Source organism: Cervus canadensis, chromosome 31 (genome assembly GCF_019320065.1).
Source record: "Cervus canadensis isolate Bull #8, Minnesota chromosome 31, ASM1932006v1, whole genome shotgun sequence".
In the NCBI taxonomy this organism is placed as follows: domain Eukaryota; kingdom Metazoa; phylum Chordata; class Mammalia; order Artiodactyla; family Cervidae; genus Cervus; species Cervus canadensis.
The window spans coordinates 33,054,653-33,076,844 of record NC_057416.1 but is presented as its reverse complement, the minus strand read 5'-3'; the positions used below and the strand labels follow the sequence as shown (position 1 = coordinate 33,076,844).

At 40.2% G+C, this 22,192-nt stretch overlaps 1 long non-coding RNA gene across 1 annotated transcript; it reads left to right on the top strand.

Moving 5' to 3' along the window:
- Positions 1 to 347: 347 nt before the first annotated feature.
- Positions 348 to 19,721, top strand: LOC122432437. Its single transcript, XR_006266823.1, has 3 exons — positions 348 to 455; positions 17,489 to 17,599; positions 19,634 to 19,721. It is a non-coding gene; the product is annotated as an uncharacterized LOC122432437 (long non-coding RNA).
- The last annotated feature ends 2,471 nt before the right edge of the window (positions 19,722 to 22,192 follow it).

Here is a 22,192-nt window from a genome sequence, read left to right as displayed (position 1 = left end):
TACCCCAATTTCAGGCACTAGACATGTATCAGGTAAAGTTTGATCAAGCAAAACAGAACTAAGAATGGAACAGCCTAAGGGATTTAATATGGGAATTAGACTTTATTTATTTATAAAAGCATGTGAAGAAGTCTATGATTCTACCAGTGGGAATAAAATGATCCCATAGGGTCACTAAGACCCGTAGACAGGAAATAAAACCAGAAGTGAACCAGGGAAGAGTGAGGACAGATTAGAACCTCTGGGGACAGATCCAGACTACAAACTCCAACCCACCTCTGCTGACTTTGATGATACCAGTGGTCTGGGATTGAAATCACTGACCTTTTCCATGGAACTACACACACACACACACACACACACTCCAATTAGGACTCAAAGCTGAAAAACAAGGTCCAGTGGAAGCTGAAGGGGCTGGTGGAGCTGCAGACACAGCTGTTTCCCCAGCTCATGAGGTAAGTCCTCAGACTGAAGTGGGGTGTGTGAGATGCCATCTCACGTGGCACCCCACACCTTTGGAGAGTCAGAGCCACTGTGGTCCTTCCCCCTTCTAATAAAATATGCTTGAATGGAGGGTGACTGTGCCTTGTTCATATAGCCCAAGGTAGTAGGGGGACACACGTGGATTTAAATCTGGTTCCAGTAATGATTCGCACGATTCACTTTTTTTGAAAAAAACTCTTAGAATTGAAGTATGGTTGATTTGCTTCCCTGGTGGCTCAGATGGTAAAGAATCCGCTTGCAATACAGGAGACGTGAGTTCAATCCCCGGGGCAGGAAGATTCCCTGGAGAAGGAAATGGCAATCTACTCCTGTGTTCTTGCCTGGAGAATCATATGGACACAGGAGCCCGTGGGTTACAGTCCATGGGGTCACAAAGAGTCGGACACAACTTTAAAGAGTGGCAGCAGCAGCGTAGCTGATTTATAATGTTGTGCCAGTCTCTGCAGTACAGTGAGGTGACTCAGTTATATACTTATATATGTTTGTTTTTAACACATTTTTTCCCATTATTGTTTATCCCAGGAGACTGGATATAGTTCTCTGTGCTATACATTAGAACCTTGGTGTTTTTCCATTCTCTACATAATAGCTTGCATCTGCTAAACCCAAACTCCCAATCCTTCCCTCTCCTTTCCCTCCTCCCCCTTAGCAACCCCAAATCTGTTCTCTAGGTCTGTGAGTCTGTGAGTCTGTGAGTCCGTGAGTCTGTGTGTCTGTGTCTATGTCTATAGACATTCTATGTCTGTTGCTGTCTTGTATGTGTTCTTTCACACAATGCACTTTTTATTAGGACACCAAACTTCAAGAGGAAGTAGAATCTCCTAGTGCAATGTTTTTTTCTCCATTAATAGGATAGTGAAGGATTTGTTTTTATGGATTTTCAACTTTTGCTTAGTTGCAGGAAGCTCAGAGTTAAACTGTGATGTTCAGTTTTTATAATTACCTTTTCTCAATGTCCTCTGACTTCATAACTACTTCCCCTTCATTATTGCTTCTTCTTTTAAAAAATTTGCTCATTATTTTAATTATTTAGTATTTAATTTTGTAGGCCATCTCAAATAACTCCTGCAAGTAGGTTGAGTGTAAATAGAAGGTATTATTGTGATCATTGTACATTGGCTGCAAAGCTCTTGTTTCTTTTTTCTATCTCTCTTTGGGAGGCTCTCTTTCTCCATTTCTCTCTGTCTCCCTCTCTTTCTTCTTTCTTGTGTGCACACCTTACTTCTTAGAATGGAGAAGGAGAACTTGGGTTAAATTCAGGTGTTCTTATATGATTTTCCAAGGGGACAAGGTCTAAGGTCTCATTTTCATACAACAGAGTTTTACATACAATGAGGAAAATACTAAAAGATACCAGAAAAAGCATGGCTTTTCCAGCAACATCACAAGGCAAAGGTTTTGGATATGTCAACCAGTCTTTAGTTTTTCTTTATCTTATACAATCATAAGTTAATCACATTATGCAAAGCCAGGAAGAAGGAATATGGTAAATGTTAGATCCTCATTGAGACTTAAAATTCTGGTACTTCCCATAAATTCTGAGTCATCTCTGGATTTCCTGACACTGCAGAACAGGACAAGATACATTGCTAGTGACTTTAAGTAAATGACAGAGTTATGCTCATCTTGAAAAACAAAGCTGAAAGTTGTGACATTTAAAAAGTGTTCATGAGGCCACATGAAAGAACTCCCAAGTAAAGAGGAAGAAAGGGGCAGCTGTGAACCTACACATGGGTCTTGCTTCATATTTTTTTTTTAAAAGATCTCCTTGTGTAGAATAATATTGTTCAGTTCAGTTCAGTCATTCAGTCATGTCCGACTCTTTGTGACCCCATGGACTATAGCATGCCAGGTCTCCCTGTTCATCGCCAACTCATGGAATTTACTCAAACTCATGTCCATTGAGTCAGTGATGCCATCCAACCATCTCATCCTCTGTCGTCCCCTTCCCCTCCTGCCCTCAATCTTTCCCAGAATCAGGGGCTTTTCAAATGAGTCAGTTCTTTCCATCAGGTGGCCAAAGTATTGGAGTTTCAGCTTCAGCATCAGTTCTTCCAATGAATATTCAGGACTGATTTCCTTTAGGATGAACTCGGTGGATCTCCTTGCAGTCCAAGGGATAATATTGTAGCAGCCACAGAAATGGGAGGTTGAGGACACACACACATGCACACACACACACACACAGACACATATGCAAACACACACAGCCTCTCAACTGTCACTTTGCACACATTTCTGCTTCCAGGCATCTAGCTTCATTTAGCCAAGTCTCAGTAATGCCAAGGGGATCGGGAATAAGCACAGACCACTGCCTTTCCTCCTTATTTATTTATTTTTTTTTAGTATTCCCCAATCTCTCTTAGTTACTGCTCCACTATATTTGGAATTCCCTGAGAACCTCATTGGGATCTCAGCCATTCATTCATCTTCCACAACGATTTCCATAGTCCAACACAGATGCTAAATACACAGTAATTAAAGGAATGAATGATATTGAATCAAAATTGTCTTAATCATCCAAAACCTTGTGTGTTTCTGTGAGTGGTGTGTGGGGGCAGGGGGAAGGAGAGAGAGAGGAAAATTTATCGAAGCAGACACTATGAAATGTATCATGGTGGGAGACAAATGAATGGTCTTCCCTTGTGGCTCAGATGGTAAAGAACGTGCTTTCAGTGCAGGAGATCTGGGTTTGATCCCTAGGTCAGGAAGATCCCTGGAGAAGGGAATTGCTATCCACTTCAGTATTCTTGCCTGGAGAATTCCACGGATTGTGGAGCCTGGTGGGCTACAGTCCATTGGATCGCAAAGAGTAGGACATGACTGAGCTACTAACACTTTCATAACACTTTACTGCTCCAAGAGATATCATCAGCTAGAACCACTGGATGTCCTTGACTGCTGGAGTGCATCTACACCTGCTTTTAGGAAATGAGTTGGTTTGTCTCTGAAAATCAGCTACACTTAGATAATAACTGGAAAACCAAAGCAATTAAATACAGATTCCAAGACTGAATTGTAGAGCACAAAATTACATTGTCTCATTTTTTTCCTGATGATTTATTAAAAATAGATTTGAAAACATTTCCCCCCCTTATCTCTATAAAGCAAAGAATAACTTTTCAGGTTCAACAATATAGGCAGTTAAACCACAGAGACAGAAAATCAAGGGTAGTAAACCCCTAAATACTCTGGTTCGATTGTGTGAAGAAAGATTCACTCTAGGGGTTAATTGGAACAGAATACAATTGATTCTCATTATTCTCTGCCGTTAAGGTCTATGAAGTCCCCGTGGACACCCAGTGAGAGAATACTGAATCACTGCTTCTAGAGGAAATATCCTGTTAGGTTCCTGAGAGCCTCTGGTCACATTTTTACCAATCAGTCAATCAACATATACCTGATTTTATGGTACATATCTGCTCAACAGCTTTTAACATGCATTATAGATTGATTAACATTGAACTCACCGTCAACGATATTCTAACTCATGTGCAAAGGAAGATTATTTAGTGTGTGTTTTCTCTCTAATGGAGATCACACTGGACAGCGCTTAGCACCAAATATGGGAACTATTTTAAAATACAAAATCACCGATAAAAAGCACAAACATGTGCCACCAAGGAGAGCCCAAAAAAAGACGCTTGTTTACAGTCGGAGCATTGCAGCAAAAAGGCAGAGGATCTCCTTATTCAATCTCAGATGCATTTTTTTTTTTTTTTTTGCCACTTGCAGTCTGCAAATAACTGTGAAAGTGCCTTGCATATTGATTCGGGGTTACAGATCAATTTTAGTGAGTCCATGAACTGACAATACAGAATCCATGAATAAGGAGGGTTAACTGTATACACATTAGTGGGCAAATTGAGATGCCTCAGATTGAATCTAATTCTCGGTTCCATGCTTACAATCACGACTATTCTGTATCAGGAGGAAGCAGAAAGAGATGGTTCCTAAGGCCTGTTTCACATAGCAATGAGAATGCTTTCTAAAATTGCCTAGAACGTTTACACCCAGTGGCATAAATGGGGAATATGAAATGCCGATTTCACAGGTGAACAGGGCAACGAAGTTCCTCTAGGGAACTGCTACTTCCGTGATGTTGGAGGTGTCCCTTGGCCACTGTGAAATACTGGATACTGTTTCTGAAGGTGAGGTAATGATCCTCTAATTGGGCAAAGCCACAAGAAATCTGGATCTTGCTTTTGGATAAGGCCAAACAAAAGAAAAAGAAAAAAACAACCCAAAACTCCAGAGAAATAGAACTGCCCCTAGGTTGAGTTCCTAAAGAGTCCTAATAAGTCTCAGTGCAGAACTTTATTTGAAAGAGCTCCTCGGAGCTAGGCCAAGCTGTCTGTAAACAAGCACTGCTAATATCAAGCGACACAGCCACAAGCAATGAACATAAGACAGCAGAGAAACACTCTGTGATGCCTGTGTTTTTATCTCCATTTGATACTCAAAGAGTTTTGTTGTTTTGAGGGTGGTTAGAGGCGTTGTTGAAAAGAAGAAGTATCACGAAAGTTAAGATTAGGACATACAAAGTCATGCGTGTCGTGTCTAATTCATGGCAGTTACTCATATTTTCACTCTGCTTGTGAGCTAAGCATGAATTAATGGGAAGACAGAGAATCTCTTGAGGCTGTTTGCTTGGCTGGCTTCTGACCAGGAATAGCCACGGCCATGGCTTCTCTGCTGTAGTGGAGGCTATTACCTGTACAATATCCCTTCTTCATCTTTTCCTTTCTAACAGAGCCTGGATAAAATACACACTCCAAGCTTTGCCAACAGTAAAACGTGGCCAAAGTGATTGAGCTCTGAACTGAGTGGGACTCCCCAGGAAACTCTTTAAAGGGGATTAGCAGAGTTGGCATACTGTTTTCCTTCCCTCTTGCCCTACACGATGGCTCTTGAGGAGGTTTTGAGAATCTGAGGACAAGGTCACACCCTAAGGATGGAGAAGCATAAAGGTCAGAGGAGACTGACTCCTGGCTGGAATTGAGAAGCCCCCATACCAACTCTGGGCTGTCTACTTTCAATGGAAAAAATAAGTAACCCCTACATTGTTTAAGCCAGTGAGTTTGGAATTTTTCTTGCTAGCAGCCAAATGCAATCCCTAACTGACAGACCCATGGAAGGTCCTCTTGGGTACTAGGACTGTCTAGTGTGTCCTAGAGTGAAATATGCTCAAGACTTTTGACCTTTCCTTAGAAATGAAAGTGACGAGTTACAGTGAGGAATGTGGGGTTTTACTCTGCTCTGAGGTGTGGGTTTATGTGATTATTGGGTCCTAATGGGTAATGACCTTGAATCAATAAAAGTATGAGTTTAAGAAACAACGTTCTTTTCTTTCATGTACTAGGTTTAAAATAAAACAATTTTGGCTGAAAATTGGGCCCACATATTTCTTATCAGGAGGTGGGTTTCTAGGTTTTAGAGTCATACCTTTGCTTTTTGGTAATCTTGTCTAAAATAGCCTATCAGAAGTCTCAGTGATTCAGGATGTCACTCAAACTGAGTTAAAATGTTTTGTCTCTTTGCCTTCATTTTGTTTGACAGCAGACCCCTCCCCATTCCTGAAAAGAATGCTTCCTGATTTCCTGTTTAATAAAAGATAGTGGAGAGGGGCAGTGGGCAAGGCGTCAGGCGTCCTACCTATGAAAATAGGGCACAAGCTTTGCTAAAAAAGGATAAAGATGAAAGGTCTCCAAGTGGCTGTGTCTCCATCCATTGTTTAGGGCAGGCGACGCTGACTCACCCTCCTGACGGCCAGGGGAAATCCTGTATTTCTCTCTCTGGGGCTTTCGATTTAATCTTGCTTAAGCGAGGCAGGCGCTTTATTGTTCTGCTGGAGCCTTGGTGTCACTCTTCCAGACAGGCGTGTGCCAAGTTCCAGGTGGCCTCTATAAATCATGCCATTGGAACTTGGGGACATAAATTTTTATTCTTCTATTGTTTGGATACTGGGTAGAATTGTGTGTTCAGGCACGTGTACATCTCTCTACTGACCTGGGACACTTCAGCCAGGTCTTCCTGGGAACCTCCTGCCCTGTTCACCTGTGATTCTCCAGTAGAGTTGGTTCCAGTCTTTCCATCATATTAGGAAAACTCTGCATCGATTACATTATATATTTCCTCATATAAATGAAGCACTCTATTAATTGTCAATCTTTTGCAATATCAGGCTTCCAGTGCTGTATTCAGTAACGCACAGGAAAGAAACCAGAAAAGTTTCTGACATGAGGTCTGCCTTAGATGGATGGAAAACAGAAGATAACCAACTAGAGGATAATCTGGCTTGTGTGTGTGTGTGTGTGTGTGTGTGTGTGTGTGTGTCTGTGTGTTAGTCTCTCAGTTGTGTCCAACTCTTTGTGATCTCATGGACTACAGCCCGCCAGGCTCCTCTGTCCATGGGATTCTCCAGGCAAGAATACTGGAGTGGGTTGCGTTCCCTTCTCCAGGCGATCTGCCTGACTCAGGGATCGAACCCAGGTCTCCCATACCGCAGATTCTTAACCATCTGAGCCATCCGGGAGCTTACCTAATTTCTCCATCTATGTGGATTATGGCCAGGGAGAAATTCACCAAGAAGGTATTGAGGGACTTGAGGGGTTAAAGTTTAGGTAGCTTTAAAGTAGGAGGGAAAACAAAATCAATTCCAGCAAGAAATAGGATATGCAAAAGCTTGGAATCAAAATTGAATGCATGTTGGCAGAGAACAGTAAATAAAAGTCTTGCAATAAAAGAGAACTAACAGTGTTTTAAATCCTTTGCGTGAGGCTACATTATGGAAAGTGTTGGGCTCCACACACTAGGAAACAGACAAACTCTTAGAGATGCTCAGGGACAAGGTGGAACAATGTTTAAGAAGAGAAACTTAGCAAATGTTCATTCATTATTAATGTCATGCTTACAAAGCAAATGAATCATCGAATTAAAATTTAAAGTGGGAGTGTTTAAAATTACTTAAAAGGATAAGTGATTTACTTACATTAAAGAATCTATTTTCAGACAAATAAGATGCTCTGCCTACATTACAGAATGATGAAACTGGTAGAACAAAAAGATAAATTATTGATTGTTATCCTCTAATATTTCGGATGAAGAATTTCTTCTCAGCTATTCACTGCAGTTTGCTCCTTCTCATCTTAAAAAAAAAAAAAAAAGAGCATGATGGCAAAAACAGCCTGATACAGGTCAAACAATTTAATTTATTTTTTTGTTTTTTATATTGTAGTGGTTTTTGTCATACATTGACATGAATCAGCCATGGATTTACATGTATTCCCCATCCGGATCCCCCCTCCCACCTCCCTCTCCACCCGATTCTTCTGGGTCTCCCCAGTGCACCAGGCCCGAGCACTTGTCTCATGCATCCAGCCTGGGCTGGTGATCTGTTTCACCCTAGATAATATACATGTTTCGATGCTGTTCTCTTGAAACATCCTACCCTCGCCTTCTCCCACAGAGTCCAAAATTCTGTTCTGTACATCTGTGTCTCTTTTTCTGTTTTGCATATAGGGTTATCTTTACCATCTTTCTAAATTCCATATATATGCGTTAGTATACTGTATTGGCCTTTATCTTTCTGGCTTACTTCACTCTGTATGATGGGTCATTCACTCTGTATAAAAAGTCATTGTGTCATTTAAACTTAAACTAGGTACTTTCCTCTAGGCTCTCCTCGTTGCTCAGTGGTAAAGAATCTGCCTGCCAGTGCAGGAGACAAGGGTTCTATCCCCAGTTTGGGAAGATCATCTGGAAATCCACTCCAGTATTCTTGCCTGGGAAATCCCATGGACAGAATAGCGCCACAGGCTATAGTCAATGGGGTCGCAAAGAGACTGACACAACTCAGCAATTAAACAACAACAACAACAAAGGTACTTTCCACTAGTTCTAAATTAGTGAGTCAGTATAAACAAACTCTGGTTCATGCCCTAGATTGCTGCTGGTTGACAAAGATGTACATACAGGGACGTCATTAAAAGGTCCGCATAAAATAAACTGAGCTTGTTGCTATGTCCATTGCATTATTTATTTCCCAATTCAGCTGCTCCAAACAATTTGCACTTGGCAGTGATTTTTGTCCCCAGTTTGGTTATTTGATAACTTTGAATACATTCTGAGTTGTTTCTGTCTCTGCCCAGTTTATTTTTTATATTGTTATTCCTTTCACCTAATTCTTTTATTATTTTGTATTGACATATAAATGTTGAGTTAGTTTCTGTTGTACAGAAAAGTGATTCAATTATACATATGTGTTCTTTCTTGTGTTTTTTTTCTGTTATGGCTTTTTATCACAGGGTATTGAATATAGTTCTCTGTACTCTAAAGAAGGACCTTGTTGTGTCTCCCCAGTTCATTTTTGTTTACAGTACTATTGCTTATTTCTTCAGGTTCAATGATTTATCCTTTAAATCCTATGAAATCTGAGGAGTTGATCTTTCTTCTTTGGTATCTTGGTTATTTCCCGTGATGCTACCCCTGTGTGAAATCTGTCTCTCTGTCATTTTGAGAAAAATTTTATAAAATCTTCCAATATCTGTCTGTTGGGTCCTTTGATTGCCACTCACGGCTGTCAGAATTCCCGGCGTGCAAAGGCCAACAGGCTCAAATACAATAATTTTCAATTATATTCTTTATTACTGTACAAAATACCTTTCCTCAAGGACTTAAAATGTAAGACCCGCTTATCTGAGGAATAACCTGGTCAAATCTTCAGATATTAATTTTCTCAAATGGGAAAAGAAATGGTGATTTCATTCTTAATTTAGAGAACGTTTCAGCTGTGTGTGAACTTTTAGTTTTGAAATTTTTCAACTTGCGTGTTCTCTTTGTAATTTGCATGTAGTTTATATATCGCAGAGTCTTGTTCTCACATCAAAGTCAGTTTTAAAATGAAAAAGTTTTGCTGTCATTAAAGCTGTCTGACTGACATGGTTTGAATTGCCAATGCTAAGACTGAGTGGGTTTCAGCTCAGTAAAAAATGGTCTGGGAAACACAGAGAAGAATGACCTCTTCACTGCTAGGAAAAAAAAAAAATACAGCTTCTTTCCAACTTTTCAATATGCCTTTTTATCCTTTTGAATTAGAAGAGCAATCTCTCTGCTGTAGTTCACTATGTGTTCTGATTTATTCACCCATCAGGAAAATCCGGGAGTTTCAGTGTCCAAAATTTTATTGGGTTTTATCTGGAAACCAGGCAGGACCCTGAGGGGCCTCCCCGGGTACAAAAGCCCCTCTGTGTTCCCCATTTCTTGTCCCCAGAATAAAAGGCTTTAGTCTCCTGGGCCTTCCCCAAGTTCCAAAGAGCAGACTCAAGCAGTTAGAGATGAGGACAATGGAACCACAGAACTCCTGAAAGTGAAAGTGTTAGTCGCTCAGTCGTGTCAGACTCTTTTCCACCCCATGGACTGTAGCCCACCAGGTTCCTCTGTCCATGGGATTTTTCAGGCAAGAATACTCAAGTGGGTTGCAATTCCCTTCTCCAGGGGATCTTCCTGACCCAGGAATCAAACCCAGGTCTCCTGCATTGCAGGTAGATTCTTTATCCATCTGAGCCACCAGGGGAGCAGACAAGACGCCTAGTTCCTCCTAATAGATATAAATAACAATCTATCGCATATAGTTATTCAGTTGTTCAGTAAAAACTAATTACCCCCCCACCTCACCGACCCAGGTGGAGGATGGTGCTGACATGAGGACCACAAGCAAAGAGACCCCAGACTGTTTAGGACCAGAAGTTTGAGGTTCCTGAAACATCACCTTGTTACCTCACCACCAACCAATGAGTAGAAGGCCCATAAACTGATCATCCACCCTACAATCCTCCCCCTAACACTGTCTTTAAAAACCTTTGCCTGAAAACCATTAGGGGGTTCAGGTCTTTTGAGCATAAGTTGACCCTTCTATTTGCTTGGTACCCTGACTTTGCTACAAACCCCTGTTGTCAGAGTTTGACTTTCTGACTTCTGACACACAGGCCCTTGCTCTGTAACAATTATACAGACACAATTGATTGAATCACTGGCCATATGGTTCAACTGAATCTCTGCTCCCCTTTACTCTTGAGGTCGGGAGGTTGGCCTGGCCTCACCTGGCTCATAATCTCAAGGTTGATCTTTCCCTCATGTCCAGCCCCATGATGGATAGACTATGAAACTAACTAGAGGGTCCTCGTGAGTCACTTATGTCTGATCCCAGGGGCTCTACCACAAATAACAAACACATTCTTATCACTTAATCGGGGACAGTTCAGTTGCTCAGTTGGGTCCGACTCTTTGCGACCCCATGAACCACAGCACGCCAGGCCTCCCTGTCCATCACTAACTCCTGGAGTCCACCCAAACCCATGTCCATCAAGTTGGTGATGCCATCCAACCATCTTATCCTCTGTCATCCCCTTCTCCTCCTACCCTCAATCTTTCCCAGCATCAGGGTCTTTTCAAATGAGTCAGCCCTTCGCATCAGGTTGCCAAAGTATAACCGGGGACAAATACCAGTCAAATTCTTTATTATCCAACAAGTTTCAATAAATTTAGCTACTTTTAATTAAACAACAAGGTTCAATAAATTTAGCTACTTTTGGTTAACTTTATTATTCCACTGAGTTTCATAATAACTTTGTAAGCTAGGGAGAGTTTTCCATACTCTGATATTCAAAGATGAGAAAACAGTACAGATGGGAGGGTGTATTCAATTCAAGATGAAATTTCTAAGCCCCTTTGGGAACCAAACTCTTTTTAAAAAGTAAAGAAAGCTAGGCATTTCACACATTTTCAATCTCAGACTTGGAAGTAAAAGTGTAAAAATGTCTCATCTTTCTATAAATTAAGTCAAATTAAAAAAAACGGGTAGTTGAATTCTGTGCTACTTATGTTTAACAACAATTAAAAGGTAACTTCTCTGGGAAAGCTGATAAACTCATTTTTGGAATCAAAAATAGAGACGAAAAGTAGGCCAGACCCTCCAAACATAAGATGCAGCTGTTTGCCATATGCTGTTTACAACCATTATTGTTGGTGGCAACCAAGGAAAATGAACTTCTGTCAAAATGCCTTGGATTTCGCTGTATCACTATAGGTTTGATTTACCTTGTATTACTCCCAAAGAAGCAATAACAGGCTTATAAAGATTACATTAGCATTTTTATACCTTTGTAACAGTGGGCTGGATCACGGCTTTGTATGCTATTAAAGAGAAAAAAAGATATTTTAAAAGTGTTCTGCTACAGTTATAAGATGTAAAGAGTCTCCTGGTTCACTTACCCCAGCTGGACTCTGACTCAGCAAATGAGCCATACTAGAAACGAGATTTGCTTCTTCAACAGAAGAAGGCAGACCAGAGGGTCACTTTCACAGGGTTTTGAGAAGTGATCTGAAGGGAATCTCTTGTCCTGACTCCTTCCTTGAGACAGTCAGATCATTCAGTAACGTTTTACATTTGAGACAACTGAGGCCAAAAGCTAGGTATTTGATCACAACCCTATGGTAGATCTTGTTTAAATTAGAATATTACAAAAATAATTTAATTAGGTCTTACTGTATAGCACAGAAATCTATACTCATTATCTTGTAAACATCTACAATTAAAATAATCAGAAACACATACAACTTGCTGTTGCTACTGTTTGGTTGCTAAGTTGTGTCTGACCTTTTTTGACCCATGAACTGTAGAGGAGACCCATTGGTCTCCTCTGTCCATGGGGTTTCCCAGGCAAGAATACTGGAGTGGGTTGCCATTTCCTTCTCCAGGGGATCAACCCAGGGATAAAACCTGCATCTTTTGGGTCTCCTGCTTGGCAGGCAGATTCTTTACCATTGAGTCATCTGGGAAACCCAGAGACATATACATATGTATCTATATCACTTTGCCGTACACTTGAAACTAATGCAACATCATAAATCAACTATACCACAATAAAAAAATTAAAATCTGAGCCCCAAAGTCCATGGGTTTAAAACATTTCTCAACAATCCATCCACTCGACATGAAAGTGTAAGTGATAGAGACTGTTAAGAGACTATCTATTAGGAAGCCATGATTTCTCCAAAAGAAAATGATTGTTCTAGACATTTCAACTTTCCAATTTTACATTACATTTAAGTAGACACTTGACTTGTTAAGTTGCTGGTATCTGATTAGCATGATTTATTTTGATGACTATCTTCAAGTTTTAAGAGGAACTGGTCCTTCTGTGCTGTTGGAAATTCTTTGTTAATGCAATGTGTCAGAACCATAAACCATCCAAGGGACTGTTTGGTTACTATGGAACTCCAGAAGAAATTATTTTCTTTCTTTTTTTTTTTCTTGAAGGAAAGACTGTAGAAAGAAGTTGGGTCTAAGGACAGAGACAGATTCAAAGAGGACAAAAGCACCAAAATGTTCCCGTTTCTGGGTAGAGGGGAAGATAAGGTAACATTCAACCATAAGGAATGCAATTGGTTGTCTTTGTAGTATAAATAGAGTGTCCCTAATAGCCCCCTTTTTGGAAAGACTTGTTTCTGCAGAATTTTTTACTAACTCATTATTTTACCATGAACTCTCTGCTATGTAATCTTCAGACTAGGATTGTGAGATAGAAAGATTCATCCTTTATTTCAGATCTTGTCAGGAGTGTGGGAAAGTGGTGTAAATTAGCTAGCAATATTCTAGGAAATAATGTAACCAGAAAAAAAAATATTGGGGAAGATTGCCCAGATTGTGGTTTTTCATTTTGCAAAACATCCTTATTTGCTATCTCAAATCAATTTGTGAGCCAAGAGTGTTTTTAATAAGTAATTATTATCTTCTTAAAAGAGTCCTTAATCACTAACAGGAAATTTTATAGTTCAATGAATGCAAATTCAAAACTATTGCCAACTTGTAAAATAACCTTAAGATATCTAGCTTGAGAATACTTACCATATTTTCATCTCCCTTGCTTTCAAAAGCAAAGAACATTTGAAATTAATCTTTGTTCTAGAAACAATGTAGAATGCTTATAAAAACCCAAGGTGGATGAAGTTTGGCATTCTATTTATTTTCTAAACAGAAAGTTCCCCTGACTTATGTGAAAAAAGACCCCTTGAGATTGACCTGCAATGGGGAATAGTTTCAAGGATAAAAACAGGAATGTTTTTATTAGACTCGTTTTATACTCATTTCTTACTGAGAATATAGATGAGTAGGGACCTTATTATTAAATCTCTTTGAATTGGGCTCTTTTCTCCAAAAACTCACATTTATAACTGTTAGTTCCAGTTTAAAGTCAATGTGAATTCAGATGTGAGGAAGAAAATACTTTATTCATATGAAATCTAAGCAGTGATTTATACTTGGGTGCTTCGGGCAATAAGTAAGATGAAAGTACTTCATTCCCCATTTGGAATTCTTTTCCACAGTTCATAAGTAAAATTCCTTCTCACTGTGGTTTTTGAGTTTAAAATCACTTTAGAGTTTTGAAAAAATCATGGAAGGGGTGCCCTCTACTTGGACTCAGTCCCATCTGACCACCATAGATGCTTAGGCAGAAGGTTTGAGTCTCTAAGGCAAGAGAGTATATAAGACATTGGCTAGAAAGACTAGACAAGAAACCCAGTAACTGGTCTTACTTGATTTTTGTGGTGGGGTGATGGGTTAAAAGGTGGGAACAGGCTTGGATTTTGGAGAGCCTTGAAAACTAGACTGAAAAGTTACTGCTTTTCATTTATCAATAGTAAATCATCCCTTAGTAAATGAAACCATCAATAGTAAAGGAAATAACCCAATACATGTAGCATTTTGAGATAATTAGCCTGATAAGGGTATGCAAGTTGAATTGTGTACAAAGAGGACAAAATTGGGATTAAGCAGAAATGCAGTAGGCTTATGTAGTGGCTCAGTGGTAAAGAATCTGCTTGCCAATGCAGGAGACTGGGATTCCATCCCTGGGCTGGGGAGATCCTCTGGAGAAGCACATGGCAGCCTACTCCAGTATTATCGCCTGAGAAATCTCATGGACAGAGGAGCCTCATAGGCTAAACTCCATGGGGTCACAAAGAGTTGGACATGACTTAGAGGCTAAACAACAACAGCAACAAGAAGTACAGCAATAAGAGGAGGAATAGACAGGGAGAGAAACTTGAACAGTAATTCAAGCTTTAAAAGAAAGAGGAAAACTTTGGTGGAAATACAGGCATATGCAGAGACAGAAGAACATAACTGCAAAGCTTCCTGCCTTCAAAACTTAGATGGTGGACAGAGTAAGCTCTTTGGAAATGCTTGTAATTTGCATTTAGATTTAGGTGAGGAAAACTGATTTGATTTGGGAGTGTGGAGTTTGCGATGACTGTAGGACATCCAGCTGGTTGTATTCAGTTGACTATGTGAGGAGTATGCTAGTCAACTAGATAAAAATATCAATAGTGGTTAATTCTCCAGGGAAATTAGAATGAGAGAGAAGACCAGAGGGAAAAAGAAAGGCCCTGAATTAAGAAGAAAAAAAAAAATGTGCCATGAAAGCAGAGTGAAGGCAAAAGAAGAGAGGTAGGAAAGAAACAGAATGGTGTGACTCAATGGAAACAAGACAGGTAGGAAGAGATGGATACCAGAGTCAAACGTTTTACCAATGTCAAGGACATGAAATTTAAGAATTGGTCACCTTGGATAGAGCAGTTAGTGGAATGGTTAGAGTGGAAGTCAGAATATAGCAGTTTAAAAAAAAAAACAACACAGCAGTTGAAAGTGGACTGGGAGGAGACAAGGAAAAAGGGAGAAACTGCAGGGTATGAAGGAGACTGCCACTACGGGGAGTCTGAAAGTGTTTATTTTAGGACTCAGAATTCTTAGGGCTCAGGAAAGCTTTTTGTTTTGTTTTTTTTTTTTTTCAGGAAAGCTTTTGAACCTGGAGTTGAGAGGCTACCTATTTTGAAATACAGTAGTCTAAGGTGCCGTGATGGACCTTGTAATGGGTCTACTGCTGTAAGCTGATTTTTGATTTTATGCTTGTGGCTTGAAATGATGAGTTTTAAGGATGTGTTTCACATTAACAAGAGGGAGAAGGAAGAGAGGCTCAGCTACTCTTTGGACTCAGTTTCATTGTGAAAGGCAGCCTCACATCCCCCTTTGAACTGGCTGGAAGCCAGCATCTTCAGAGCCTACTTACTTCCTGCTCAAACTGTAGGGACAGACTAAAACCAGATGTGTTGTAACCTTCTCAAAACCTACACACAGGCAGGAGGCCATAACATACTGTTTAAATACAGCCCACGTGTCACTAATGCAGGCCCTCTTTTTCCATGATGTACCCCCACAGGGTGGGGGCTCAGCCAGCTGCAGAGGCTCTAGGCTAGAAATTTACAAAGAACTAGTCACACTGTGTGAGAACTGCTGAGTAATAAGTGGTCCCTCTTTAACACTGAGATGTTTCACCTTAAAGCTTCAGTCACCTAGGAGAAATCCAACATGAAATTATAGCCCTTTTCAACTTCCTCATAATGAAAAGAAGAGATGGGGATGGGTCCCTGAAAGGTCAACATGTTTAGAAACCGGAAAAGACGAAAGAGTGGGTTTGGGTTCTGTGTGTGTGTGTTTTTCTAACATGACTCAAATAATGACTCCTGCCACTTCCCTTGTGGTTCTGGTTCTCCATCCAATGTGTCTCTCATTGGGAATTCTACTTCTTTAAATTCAGCTTTGACATTTTTTTTCCTTAATTTGTTTTTTTTATTTTTATATTTAATTTATTGCTTCTTTTAGACCACCCAGAACATATTTTTCTGTATTTTCTGTCTTCATCTACACATGCACACACATGCTTCTCTCTTTTGCTCTTTCTCTCCCTTTGATTTTAAAAGACTTAGGCAATGTTTCATTTATACCTTCAAGTTTCAACTCAAAAAAATGTACTACATATTAAGTTAACTTTAAAAGTTCATTCCAATATATATTAAGTACAGACAAATATGGGGCTTCCCAGGTGGCTTAGTGGGCAAAGAATTCACCTACAACGCAGCAGATGTAGGAGGTGTGGGTTCAGTCCCTGGGTTGGAAAGTTCCCCTGGAGGAGGGCATGGCAACCCACTCCAGTGTTCTTGCCTGGATCCCATGGACAGAGGAGCCTGGCAGGCTACAGTCTATAGCGTTGCAAAGAGTCAGACAGGATTAAAGCAACTGAGCATGCATGGAAGCAGACAAATATTTATTCTGCTTATATGAAGTACCCAGAAAAGTCAAGCTCATAGAGTCAGAAAGTACAGTAGTAGATGTCAGGGGTGGGGAATGTGGAGGAGGGAAGCGGGGTTAGTGTTTAGTGGGTGTAGAGCTTCAATCTGGAAAGGTAACAATTCAAGAAATGGATGATGGTAAGAATTGCACAACCATGTGACTATACTTAGTTCCACTTACTGTACATTTAAATATGGTTAAAGTAGTTTTGTATTATGTGACTTTTACCACAATAAATAAAATAAACTGCATGGCACAAAGCAAAAAAAGAAACATATTGAATACCAATTTATTTACCAGTCAGCCATTTATTCTTATTTTGTATTGAAATATTGATTTGTGGGGAAAATGATAAAGGGTCCCTGTTGAAAAATCTAAAGAACAAAAATCTTAAAAAATCTTACAGATATCACCATCCAAATACAACCACTATTAACCATTCATTTGCTGTCTCATCATGCGTATTTAAAAGTACATATGTTTATAATTTTGTGAAATGGGATCATATATATTTTCTATAAGCAGCTTTTTTTCACTCAATATGCCATGAATAGCTTTCCTAGTCAAAATGTATCATGAGATAATCATTGTCAATAACTACATCATAGCACATGATATACACACTGTGATTTTCTTAACTAATCTCCCAGGGTTAGTAACTGGTGATTTCTTTTCTATTTGAATTTCAAGAAGCAACCTTATACATATATAATTTTTCATGTTTTTCTCTAAGCTCTTACTGATGTTGGTGGGTCAACAATTCTTTTCCCTTGGTGTTTTCTCTTCTTTCTCCAGATTGTCTTACAAAGTCTTCAGAATGATCTTTAATATGAAGAGTATTCATGAAAACCATATTTTATGTACTGTTCTGGGCAGATGAGATCACAGGATGGAAGCTATATGCAGGTAGATTATAGTTCAACACTCAGAAGCTGTCTTGATATGACTACATTAAATGAATGAGAAAATACAGGCATAAAAGAGTGCTGAAAACTGTATAGCCCAATACTTACTAAGATAAACACCATTATTATGATGTAATTATGGAAGGAATTACTTCTTTCCATGGTGAATTACAAGGTCTTTGCTTTGTTTGGATTGAAGCTGGATGAATAATTTCAGCAAATGTAAGACATGTTGTTCTTAGGCGAAAGTTTGAAGAGGCTAACCTCTTATGTATCATTCTCCTAGAAGTTTCTAAGATTCTAAACTGGAGCAAATAGTGAATTGGGCTTTAACTTCACCACCACCTCCTTAAATCTTTCCTCCCCAAAATGTATTCATGTTTCAGCAATGGATTTTTGAACACCTTAATATTGGCAGAATCTTGGCAGGTAGACAGAGGGAGATATTTGGAGTAAAGTACACATGCTTTATTGATTATGCCAAAGCCTTTGACTGTGAGGATCACAACAAAACATGGAAAAGTCTTCAAGAGATGGGAATACCAGACCACCTTACCTGCCTCCTCAGAAATCTGTATGCAGTTCAAGAAGCAACAGTTAGAATTGGACATGGAATGATGGACTGGTTCCAGATTGGGAAAGGAGTACATCAAGGCTGTATATTGTCAGTTCAGTTCAGTTCAGTCATTCAGCTGTGTCCAACTCTTTGGGACCCCATGGACTGCAGCACCCCAGGCTTCCATGTCCATCACCAACTCCTGGAGCTTGCTCAAACTCATGTCCATCAAGTTGGTGATGCAACCCAACCATCTCTGTTGTCCCCTTCTCCTTCTCAGCCATACAATCATCCTCTGTTATCCCCTTCTCCTCCTGCCTTCAATCTTTCCCAGCATTGTTCTTCACACCTGGTGGCCAAAGTATATTGTCACCCTGCTTATTTAACTTATATGTGGAGTACCTCATGCAAAATGCTGGGCTGGATGAAGCACAAGCTGAAATTAAGATTGCTGGGAGAAATATCAATAACCTTAGATATGCATATGACACCACCCTTATGGCAGAAAGTGAAGAGGAACTAAAGAGTGTCTTGAAGAAAGTGAAAGAGGAGAGTGAAAAAGCTGGCTTGAAACTCAATAGTCAAAAACCTAAAGTCATGGCAACTGGTCCCACCACTTCATGGCAAATAGATGGGGAAACAATTGAAGCAGTGACAGACTTTATTTACCTGGGCTCTAAAATCACTGCAGATGGTGACTACAGCTATGAAATTAAAAGACACTTGCTCCTTTAAAGAAAAGCTATGACCAACTTAGACAACATATTAAAAAGCAGAGACATTACTTTGCCAACAAAGGTCCATCCAGTCAAAGCTATGGTTTTTCCAGTAGTCATGTATGGATGTGAGAGTTGGACTATAAAGTAAGCTGAGCACCAAAGAATTGATGCTTTTGAACTGTGATGTTGGAGAAGACTCTTGAGAGTCCATTGGACTGCAAGGAGATCCAACCAGTTCATCCTAAAGGAGATAAGTCCTGAATATTCATTGGAAGCTGAAACTCCAATACTTTGTCCACTTGATGCGAAGAACTGACTCATTTGAAAAGACCCTGTTACTGGGAAAGATTGAAGGCAGGAGGAGAAGGAGAAAACAGAGGATGAGATGGTTGGATGGCATCAGTGACTCAATGGACATAAGTTTGAGCAAGATCTGGGAGTTGGTGCTGGACAGGGAAGCCTGGCGTGCTGTAGTCCATGGGGTCACAAAGAGTTGGGCATGACTGAGCGACTGAACTGATGCAATTCAGACTGCCTATTTATATCACATTTTTTCCTATGATTTATTTATACATTTCCAACTCAGAATTCGTGCGTTTCAAATAGGATTAACTTCTCCCCTACACATATACACAGAGTATCAGCCTATAAAATGTTCTGAAGGTCACTGGGTGGATGAAGAAGGCAATAGCAGTAAGAATGTTGACTGAAAAAAAAAATTGCACAGCATAAAATTTGAGAATTATGTTTTATTCGGCAGACATTCTGAGGACTTCAAGCCTAGGACACAGCATCTCAGATAACGCTGAGAGACTGTTCTGAAGAGGCAAGAGGTGGGGAGGAGTCAGGGGATTATAGGAGTTATTGCAACTATGAACAGGTAATCAAAATATCAGAATATTGCTGTTAATTAAAGAAAACCAGGCATCTCAAATTAATGAAGCTAGCACTACTTTTCTATACATGGGAAGACACACAAAGTCTAGGCTGTCTGAATCCATTCCTTTGACAGGCATCTAAGCTATCTGGGGCCAGCATCCTGTGCTTTCTCATCCTGGGTCTCCTCAGGGTGCACCCTTGGGGGTGGCTGTAGCAGCTGACTGATAGATGGTGGGCATTCTTTGTCTCCGTCCTGAGGTCCCTCAGGGCTCACCAGAGAACGGGCTGTAATGTGATGGCTCAATGGCTGTAACATCCTTTGTTTACTGATATGGCAGGCAATATTTTTCATTCCATAATGAAAGGTCCATCTAGTCAAAGCTATGGTTTTTCCAGTAGTCACGTATGAATGTGAGAGTTTGACTATAAGGAAAGCTGAGCACCAAAGAATTGATGCTTTTGAACTGTGGTGTTGGAGAAGACTCTAGAGAGTCCCTTGGACTGCAAGGAGATCCAACCAGTCCATCCTAAAGGAGATCAGTCTTGGGTGTTCATTGGAAGGACTGATGTTAAAGCTGAAATTCCAATACTTTGGCCACCTGATGCGAAGAGCTGACTCATTGGAAAAGACCCTGATGCTGGGAAAGATTGAGGACAGGAGAAGGGGATGACAGAGGATGAGATGGTTGGATGGCATCACCAACTCACTGGACATGAATTTGAGCAAGCTCCAGGAGTTGGCGATGGACAGGGAGGCCTGCTGTGCTGCAGTCCATGGGGCCACAAACAGTTGGACAAAACTGAGCAACTGAACTGAACTAAACTTTTCATTCATAAGAAGAAACATGCTCACTCCAGTAACCTATTACATCCACAATTGTAAATCATGGAAAGATAGGATAGCCAGACATCAAGACACAAGCAAATGAAGTTTGTGAATCACCACAACAGGGGGTGGGAGGGAAGCACCCAGTTTTGATAGTGAATTCCTCTCAATAGTTGCAAGAACAGATATCCCTCCAAGAAAGAATCTCTGCCCAGCTCCGAAGAACCAAGACTCCCCAGCATGCACAGAATCTCAGTGACAATATGGTGTTGCACTGTGGTGTTGGAGAAGATTCTAGAGAGTCCCTTGGACTGCAAGGAGATCCAACCAGTCCATCCTAAAGGAGATCAGTCCTTGTACATACAAATAAACTATGGGAAACCACATCAGAAATTTAGTATTTCCTAAAGTAGAAACTTTCTTAAATAAAGTTTTGACTTTTTAATTTTTAAGAAAAGAGTGTGCTCAAATGAGGGGCAAAATCCATATATTTTCCTAGTGGCTAGCTCTCTAGCTCTTTGTAGTCTGTTATTGGCCTCTAAGCCATTCTTGGAAGAATATGCTGAGATAAAAATGAAATAATGTATGTGCAAGTGCTTTGAAGAGATCAAGACTGCCTGAGCTTTAGGAAAGATAGTGATAGTCTTCTTTTCTGCAAAGTCCTCAGGCTGTGAGGAAGAGTTCAGAAAAATCAAGGGTCTCCTAGAACAGAAGGAGTTTGCATTTGCCTGCAGCGTTTGTTTCTTTTTAATATATGCAATGCTCTGAAATAGCGTGTGATTCTCTTTTCAAAACATTTGCGATGGTTTTCTGTAGGATAAAGCTTAAGCTTTTTAGTTGGAATGGTCTTACCTAAAGTTTGGTATTTAAAGTTCTAGGGCATCCCCTTTGACTCAGATGGTAGAGAATCTGCCTGCAATGCAGGAGACTCCAGTTTGATCCCTGTGTCTGGAAGATGCCTGGAGAAGGGACTAGCAACCCACTCCAGTATTCTTCCCTGGTAAATTCCATGGATGAGGAGCCTGGCAGCCTACAGCCTATGGGATTACACAGACTTGAACATGACTGAGACACTAACAAAGTTCTAAAATAAAATATTTGCCGACAGGTTGGATTTGCTGGAAGGCTTAATAAAAGAATGTCATAATTATTATCACAAAATGAAACCAGATATTATAGAGGTAGACGTTTTGAAAATTATCCATAGAAATTGGTGTCATAAAACTTCAAAATGTTTCCCTTTATAACCAAAGGAGAACAGAAGTGTGAATGAAAAATATTGCCTGCCCTATCAACAAACAAAGGATGGGAGGTCATCCAGCCCTCAGTCCCTGCGACTGCCAGTGGTGAGCCTTGAGGGGACTCAGGATGGAGACAAAACAGGCTGCCCAATGCCAAGCCCTCAGTCTCTGCAGTCATGCCCAGCAATGCCCCCTGCAGGGACTCAGGATGGGAAAGAACAGGATATAGGTTCCAGATAGCTGATTTACAGATCAAAGGAATAAATTCCATGAGCCCAGAGTCTTGCATCTTCCCTCATATAGAAAAGTTCCAAATTGCTTAGCTAGAGATGTCTACATGGGGGGAAATGACAACCTGTTTTTATGGAAGACT